Raw genomic sequence first — 9,845 nt, forward strand, 5'->3', positions numbered from 1 at the left:
CGCAGTGCAACTGGATATCAGGAAATGCAAATGGCAGCTTTAAACTTATGGTCTCAGGTTTCCAACAACAGTGAATAAAGCATTTTTGAAGAAGGGTCTCGACCCAAACGGTCAGCTTTCCCGCTCCTCTGGTGCTGCTTGGCCTGCTGCGTTCATCCATCTCTACACCTTGTTATCTCAGATTCTCCAGCATCTGCAGTTCCTACTCTCTCAGTGAATAAAGCATCCCTTGTTGATGGTTTCATATCAACGTTAACAATTAGATCATTGCAAAAAAAAAGCCTCAATTATATATGTTTGCACAAAAACACTTTGGCTTATCATACTTATGTGACCTCGGAAATTATTATATGCAAATATTTTAGGACAGCAGACAGGTTGCACAAACTACATGGAACATGGTGTCAAGAGGATGCAACAGGAATTATATGGATTTTAATATCTTTAAACATATATAATAAACAGTGGAGAATAATCAAGTCTTCAGTCCATGACACCATTCAGAATATTAATGCTGAGTAAGTTGCTATGACTTTGAATATTCTAATACATGCTCCTTTGGAGATGCAGGGAGATTTGAGAGAGCACTGGAAATTCTTCAGTCCCAAAGCTAGAATTATGAGGTTGCCAAAATGGTAAACAAGAAATCTGAAAAAATAAAGTAGCAACCTATAAACAGCAATGGGGGGAAGCAGTACTATGTGTTATCTTGCACCATGTCCTCACGGAGAGCTGTGTGAGTTTGAAGAAGGCACATTTTGAGCCCTCATTTATAAACTCGAGTTCAGGAAGAGAGGGATAATATGGATCAGTATGTGATTGTCAGAGCATAGGATGTTGGAGCAGAAGTAGGCCATTCAGCCCATCAAGTCTGCTGCACCATTCAATGTGATCACAGCTGGTCTGATAAGCCTCAGCTCCACTTTCCTGCTTTTTCCCCACAATCTTTAATTCCTTCATTGATTAAAACTCTGTCTATTTCAGCTTTAAGTATACTTAACAACCAGCCTCAACTGTCCTCTGTACTAAAGAATTCCACAGATTCATTACCCTCCCAGAGAGAGAATTCCTCATCAGCTCGGTCTTAAATAGGTGATCCTTATTCTGTGATTATGCTGTCTGGTCCTAGACTCTCCCATTAGAGAGATCAACCTTCCCAAATCTACCCTGTCAAGTCTGTAACAAATTTATATGTTCCAATAAGGTCACTTCTCATTCTTCTAAACTCCAATGAATACAAGCCTAACCTACTCAACCTCTCCACATAAGACAGTCCCTCCATACCCAGAATCAGCCTGGTGAATCTTGTCTGGACTGTCCCTAATGCCAATATATCTTTCCGTAGTTAAAGGGACCAACATCCTACATAGTATTCTATCTGTGCTCTAATTAGTGCCCTATATAGTTTTAGTTAAACCTCCCTATTTTTATTCATTCCCTATAAATAAAGGCCAGCATTCCATTTGTTTTCCCTATTACCAACTGAATTTGTATACTAACTTTTTAGATTTATGCGCGCGGAATCACAAATCTCTCTGTACTGTAGTTTTCTGCAGTCTTTTTCCATTTAAATAATATTCAGCTCTTCTATTCTTCCTGCTAAAGTGTATTACCTCACATCCACTCACTTAACCTATGTCCTTCTACAGACTCTGTGTCATCCCTACCCAGTTATCTTCCCATCGATTTTAATGTCATCCAAAAACCTGGTTATTATACATTCATTTTCCTCATCCAATTCATTAATAAATATTGTAAGGTAAGGTCATTAGAGACAGAGAAAAAGGCAACTTGAGGTATGTTTAACTTGACGGTCAGTGCATCTCAGGCAAGGAGTGAGGTTAGGAAGGCGGGACCTTCATACAGCCCTCAGTCAGCACAGGAATTGAACAGTGCTATCAGCATCATTCTGCATCGCAAACTAGCCATCCAGCTAACTGAGCTAATTGTGGGCCCAGCAATGGTCCTCCACTAGTTACAGATTTCCAGAACTATTTAAGTTATGCAAAGATGCTAAGCTGAATCTTGGGAGTGTGGACAACTGCATGATGACCACGTGAGTGATGACCGCTCTCTTGGGAGATGAGTGATGGTCCCTAAGTCCAATCCCCTTGCAGCCATGCTGACGTGCCTATGCCAAAGGCCTCCTGCCTGCCAATAATTAAGTGACTGACTCTCAGGTAGTTGAACAGATTGGAGGTTTGAATAATTGTGGCAGAAGCCATCAGACCTTAGGAAGGGAGAAAGCTGCTTTTGCTTTGCAAAAAAAAATCTCAAGACTGAAGAAAGCCAGTTTATTTTTCCTCATTATTTTTCCTCGTTACTGTAAACTGAGACCTTTAATTATAAGAGAACCTTATAAATGTGAACCAATTATACTGTGCCTCCTGCAAACAAAAATACCTTGAAAAGTAAGATCAAGAAGCAGAGCTCTGATCAGCACAAGAATTACCTCAGCAAATCCTATGGACAGGGACCACAGGATTGGCTTTCCCCAGTCTTTTCCTCTCACACCCATGTTTTTCATGTTTTGGCATGTATGTGCAGTCCAAAGATGTGCAGGTTCGGTGGATTGGCCACGTTAAGTTGCCCATAGTGTGCAGGCTAAGTGGAGTAGCCATGGGAAATGTAGGGTTACAGGGATTCGGTAGTGTGGTAGGTCTGGGCAGGATGCTCTTCAGAGGGTCGGTATGAACTTGTTGGGCTGAATGGCCTGCTTCCACACTGTAGGGATTCTATGATTCTATGTATGCATGTACAGTGGTGGACTTTTAATTGGATTAGAGCTTTAACTTGTCTAGTTATACGTCAGCAATTCATAATTGCTTAATTATAGTTACAAACTATTCTTGAGCCTTGGTTAGCCCAGTTGGCTGGACAGCTAGATTCCAATGCAAAGTGGTACCAATAGCTGTAGCATCGATTCCTGCACTGGTTGAGGTTATCATGAAGGGCTCTCCTTCTCAACCTCTCCCTTTGCCTCAGGTGTGGTGACCCTCAGATTAAACTACCACCAGTCATCTTTCTGCCTGAGAGAGCTGGATTATGGCAACTTTTAGCTAGGTAATTATTGTTAAAGACAGTTCAGGCTTTCTGATAACTTGGGTCTACAGAACAGGTAAATTGGGGAAATCTGCTCATTTTTATAAAAATCTTCTGTGATGACTCCAGAAATAGTGGGACTTGATTTCCAGCACAGTGAGGCATAACACCATTTTACAAAGCCCATGGAGAAATAGGTTTACATATTCGAAAACTGTGAATGAGTGGTTATTGTGCGGTTTATTTATTTCCTCTTTGATAAAGATGCCATTCAGATAAACTCGTGAAGCAACATCTTCACCCAGTATAGAACTCAAGCCACACTGCCCTTACAAGTTACCCTGTATAAACAAAAGAAGGCTTTACCTTCTGGCCTTCATTATGTAATAACTGAATTACTTCAAAAAAGAGAAGGAAGCAAAGGAGAAAAATGTGTTTATTGCTGCGGTTTTAAGTGAAACAGTCTTCTCTGTGCAATCATTACTTTGCAAATTTTTAAATAATATTTCACTTAACTCTACTAGTCACCACTGGTTGATTAAATCATCAAAAATATTTACCTGTACAGTTGCTTCTTTCCACTGCTTTTAAAAAATATTAACTTGTCTTACTACATTGTGCAGCCGTCACAATTATGTCAGAATCATAGAATCAGGAACTTAAAAACTGTAGCAGGAATACAACACATGCTCTCTGCTGGCTGTCTAAAAAAAAATCCATTTAATCCCATCATTGTGCTGTTTACCCCCTGTCTTTTTTTTTCTCTCATTTCAAATATTTATTCATTTCTCTCTGAAAATCTCTAGTGGATTCTGGTTCTATCATTGCATCCTTGTAAGGAATGATGTGCCTTACTACCCCACTGCTTTATATAAAGAAAATTCCTGAAAGCTCCTTTTTTTTTTGGTGAAGACTTTCATGTAAACCCTCTAGCTACCTTTTAGCCACCTGGCAGAAATTCTACCATAAATCTGAACATCCTAAATTCCTCCTAAGGCTTAAATAACACATTACTGTGATGTCATTGAAACTGAACCTAAGTGCATTAGAAGGGAATGTAAATTGCAATTTATATTTTAAAGAGACACTATTTTTATTAAATTGTTTTTCAAAATCCTTTTTACATTTGAAAATGCACCATAAAAGGTCACATTAGATCACATCGCCATGACCCTTCTTCATTGTAATGTAGAAATACCGTGTAGTTCCATGTCAGGAAGTTTCTAGTCTGTTTAGTCTTGTGTAATTTGTTGGGATGTTGTGAACATATTTCAGTTATTGATCCTTAAAAGTAAACGGTAAAAAAGCAGAATGAACTCCATTTGATTGTATTCTGCCCCATCTTTAAAAATTTCTAAGAAGATTTATGCAACAATAAAATTGTGGAGTAGAAAATTGTTTTAAAATTCAAGGCATCTGGTACTTTGAAACTGCCAGTGTGACATGCGGATCGGTATTGTGGAAATGACTCCATATCCTAACATAGTAAGTTCCCTGTCAACTCAGTGTGGAGCTGGGGGAACACAACAGGTCAGGCAGCATCAGAGGAGCAGGCAAGTTGTCATTTCCGGTCAGGACCCTTCTTCAGTTCTGACGAAGAGTCCCAATCCGAAACTTCGACTTTCCTACCCCTCTAATGCTGCCTGACCTGCTGTGTTCCTCCAGCTCCGCACTGTGTTGACTCTGACTCCAGCATCTGCAGCTCTTGGTATCCTATAGTAAGTTCCCTGTCTCAACTATGCAGTATGGAAAAGCACTGAGCCACACTAATCCACTGGAAGGAATAGATCAATTGAAGGGGCAACTAGATCAAAAATAAAGATGCTAAAGGCAAACCTTCATCAAACTCCTATCAATTCAAATGAGGTGAATGGCCGTGAGACTCCACAAGCAGAAGACAGAAAGAATTTGTTTAACATTCCAGATACTTTAAATTGCATTCTCTTAGTTACAAGAAACACTCCCACCTTGGAGAAAAACACAGATTACTGAAGAAGCAATTGCCTGATGCTAAAAATTTAGTTTTGAATACTGCAACAAAAGGAAAAAGAGCAAACAGATTTGAATTTACTTACAATCTTTCATTATTGCAGGATGCCCTGAAGTGGTTTCCAGGTGACCGAATATGTTCCAAGAGTAGAAACTGCAGTAAAGCAATAAAGGTAAGCAAGATTTATATTAGAGTGGCCAGAAGCTCTTGAGGTGCTAAGGGGTGGAAGTTCATAGTGAGCTTGTTAAGGATGCTCACTGTGCAATATCATTGTGGCACAGCCTTTGTTTAAGTTTGCAACTGAATTTTCGAGTGGTGGGTTAACTACATACACCCCATGAAGTCCAGCCTGACATTTGTTTTTATTTTACCTTTTGTTAGCAACTACTGATTAGGCTGCAGGACTACAGAAGAATGGCAAGTGACTAAGAGCAAAATCCGATTTACGTAAGGGGGCCTGAAACATGTGGCTCCTCCTTTACACACATATGTAACTGAGTGTCCATTATCAGGGCAAACCCAATTCCAGGTCAGAGCGTTTTCAGATGGCCTTGCACCATGGCACTTTGACACTCAACAATGGGCATCTTTGTGCTGACTTTACAGCCATAAAAAAGGCATAAAAACAACAAATGTTTCAAATGCTGAGCAAGTCAGGGAGCATCTATGGAGAGAAAAACAAAGTTACCTTTTTGGGTCTGTGCTGCTTCCATTCCCAATGATCCAGTTTTTATTGCAGTTTACACTTAAGAAACTTAGACTAAACAAAAAAACCAAACTATATCCAATGCAAATCCAATAATGGGAATCCGTAGCACTGTCAAATAATGGAACATCATTAATGTAAGCCACATATTACTCATCTAATCTATTTCATATTAAATAGTCCAAAGAAAATAGACAATTTGTAAAATCAACAATACAAAAAAGTGCTTGCAGCACAGAGCCTCGTCAGTTTGGAATTCAGGCGTGGACCTCTGGTAGTAATGGATGGGAAATCACGGGAATCAACTGCCTCTATTCCCAAAATAAACTCCCAGTAGGTAAGATTCTGTGATTTAATAAAGTCACTCCTCAAATGTCAGACTATGAATTCACTAACAGGCTACAGTCCAGCAAGTGAAGTATTAAGAAAATATGATCCCTAACCAGGGTGAAGTGACTCATGTACCGAAGATCCTGGATTGCCTGCTGTTCTAATTCATATATTCCACAAGGTCTAGCTGGAGGGGATTGTGTGAGATAGAGGATTGCCGAACAAATCATTTCAACTGACCCTATTGTGCCCTCTGGTGGCCGATAAACTTAATTTAAAATATATCTATACGTAACAATTATTTCACCATCGCTTTAGCCCATTTTAGGGATTTTATAGTTAAAATTACATTCATGAATGGTGTTGCAAACTCAATATTGCATCCTGCTGTCAAGTACTCAACTATTTAAGTAAAAGATCTTTCATTACCATAACTGCAGATGAGTTTTTAAAGCTGTGGTTTGGTCAGTGACATAGCTCTCACATAAACCTCTCAGTCTCCATACAGCAAAAAGAAATTATAACCTATTCCAATATCATCCCCTTCAGGAGACAGGTCAAAATCAGTTATGAAAATTTGGAATTTTTGATCCTGTAGAATGTAATGTTGAATCTATATAAATCTGATTAAGAATATAGTTAGAGCATTGGGTGCATGCTTGGGCTCCACACAATTGGAAAGGCATTGAGGCAATTGACAGATTTTTAAATTGGCTCAGACACTGGCACGGGAAAGTGCAAATATAAAGAAAGATCGTTTTGTAAGAACAGTGAACGGGGAGAAAGTTGTGGAAAAAAAGACAGATTAGTACATTAGACAAAACAGACAATTTCCTGCAGCCAACAAGTCCAGCAGAAAGAGCATAGACATATGGTTAAACACAAAGAATTTAGGACTGATAGCCGGAGAAACAATTTTACTCAAGGATCGTGAGGAGAATGAACTAGCGATTGAGCAGAGACGATGGGACTGAGCAATCCTCCATGTAGTGCGGTCAGCCAGTGTCAGTTCACAAAGACATCTAGCCCTTTCTGAGTGACACCTCTCATTGACATCCAGCCAATGGGTTTTAGGTGGAACACAAGCACCCTTTGAGCTATTGTTGCAGCTTTGGGCAACCTCTGACCTCCAAACCATAAGAAGCATAAAGCTTGGGAGTAGGAGGAAGCATGGGCAAGGATTTTCATAGAGAAACAAATGTTTGTTTTGTTGAGATTCCAGAGGAAAATGTTCCTTCTGGGATCTTCCTCGGCTGAAACATGGACACAGCACCTAATGGAGCAAGGTTTTTGTCCAGTTGAGGCCTAAAGTAGCAATTAAATGATGTTGTAGTACAGCAGCGTGGGTAATAATGGGGGCCAATCGCCTGAGTCAGGCAGGCTTTCTGATCACCTAACAGGAACATAATGTGGACCGCTACGTATTTCCTCCTAGCCAGCAGCATGAAATTACCCCTCAATGTCAACATGTAAGAATAAGTTAAAGAGAGACTAAGGGTGAAGAGATCTAGTGATATGGATACAGAATGGGTCTGGGAATGTGTGCCTACTGTTGGGAGAATAAATTTCCAACATGGATTTATTGCACCAAATGGCTTGTTACCATGTTGTAACCTCTGCTATTCTGTACAGTGATATGAATGAATTCGGATCATAGTCCAGTTTCATCTCATTGACTCTAATTCAACAAGACTAAGGACATTGCCTTGCAGGGAGCTTTGTTTAGCCAGGTAGTGAAGCTACCTCACTTCTGCTGCACCGTGACTGTATAAACAAAAATGAGAAAAGCAAGTCAGCAGAAAAGGAAAAAACTCACCGTTCATTCCATCAACCACCATCCACAAAATATCCATGGGCTCTTCAACAATAATTTATAGCATTTAGGAATTTTTGTCAGCACCACTCTCTACAGAGAATCTGTTCAATCCGACAGTTGGAGGCCATGTTGGTGCCCAATGAGCAGTGGTAGATACTGGCCGGTCTTGTAAAGTACAGGCCTGAATTAAATACAGGATGGTGGTCAATGCTACAGCAACCATAGAAACATAGTAAATAAGAGAAAGGGTAGGCCATTTGGCCCTTCAAGCCTGCTCCACCATTCATTATAATCATGGCTGATCATCCAATTCAACAGACTGTTCCTGGTTTTCCCTATATCCTTTGATCTCTTTAGCCCCAAGTGCTGGATCCATCTCCTCCTTCAAGACATTTACTATTTTGGTCTCAACCAATTTCTGTGGTAGAGAATTCCACAGGCTCAGCACTCTCTGCGTAAAGAAATTTCTCCTTATCTCAGTCCTAAATGGCGTCCCCCAAATTTTAGGATATACCTCCTGGTTCTGGACAAACCTGCTATCAGGAACATCCTTCCTGAATCTACACTGTCTAGTCCTGTTGGAATTTTATAGGCTTCTATGAGATCCCCCTCATTCTTCTTCCTCATTCTAACTCCAGTGAATATAGTCATAGAATCCCTACAGTGTGGAAACAGGCCCTTCAGCCCAACAAATCCACACTGACCCTCAGAACATCCCACCCAGACCCATCCCCCTACTACATACCTAATCTACACATCCCTGAACACTACAGGCAATTTAGCATAGCCAATCTAACTAGCCCTGCACATCTTTGGACTGTGGGAGGAAACCAGAGCACCCGGAGGAAACCCACGCAGACACGGGGAGAGTGTGCAAACTCCACATAGACAGTCACCCAAGGGTCCAGGTCCCTGGCGCTGTGAGGCAGCAGTGCTAACCACTGAGCCACCGTGCCATCACTTAACTCTAATCAATTCAATTATCAGGCTCTGGAGATTTGTTGGCCTTCAATCCCATCAATTTCCCAACACCATTTCCTTACTTATACTGATTTCCTTTAGTACCTCCCTCATAGTAAAGCCTGTGTTCTCCAACATTTCTGGTATGAAATTTATGTCCTCCTTTGTAAACACAGAGCCACGTATGTAGTTAACTAGTCAGCAATTTCTTTGTTTTCCCAAAATAAATTCCCCTGTTTCTGATAGTAAGGGATTTACATTTGTCTTCACCAATATTTTTCTCTTCACATACCTTTAGAAACTTTAACAGTCAGCTTTTATATTCCCACAATTTTACTCTCATACTCTGTCTTCCTTTCTTAGGACAGAGGGTTTGTCCTCCTATACTGAATTCTAAACTGCTCCCATTCCTCAGGTCTGTTTCTTTATCTGGCCAATTTGTATGCCTCAACTTTGGGTCTAATATTGTCTCTAATTTCCCTTGAAAACCATGATTTGGTCATCATTCCCATTTTACTTTTGCACCAGACAAGAATGCACAATTGTTGCTTTTCACCCATGCGCTTTTTGAATATTTGCCATGGCCTCTCTATCATCATCCCTTTAAGTAACATTCCCCAATCCATCATAGCCAAGTTGCAACTCAGAGTTTCCTCTATGTGGCTTCAGGACCCTGGTCCCAGAATCAACTATGTCAGTCTCTATTTTGATGAAGAATTCTATCATGCTATAGTCTCTCATTCCCAAGGGATCTCACACAACTAGATTGTCAATTAGAGATAGTAAGAACTGCCAATGCTGGAGTCTGAGATAACACAGTGTGGAGCTGGAGGAAGACAGCAGGCCAGGCAGTATCAGAGGAGCAGGAAAGCTGACATTTCGGGTCGGGACTCTTCTGCAGAAATGGGGGAGGGGAAGGGGGCTCTGAAATAAATAGAGAGAGGGGGGTGGTGATAGCAGGTAGATAGTGGAGCGGATAGGTGGGAGAGAAGACGGACAGG

The sequence above is a fragment of the Rhincodon typus genome, chromosome 5 (assembly GCF_021869965.1).
Source record: "Rhincodon typus isolate 14 chromosome 5, sRhiTyp1.1, whole genome shotgun sequence".
Taxonomy (NCBI): Eukaryota; Metazoa; Chordata; class Chondrichthyes; order Orectolobiformes; family Rhincodontidae; genus Rhincodon; species Rhincodon typus.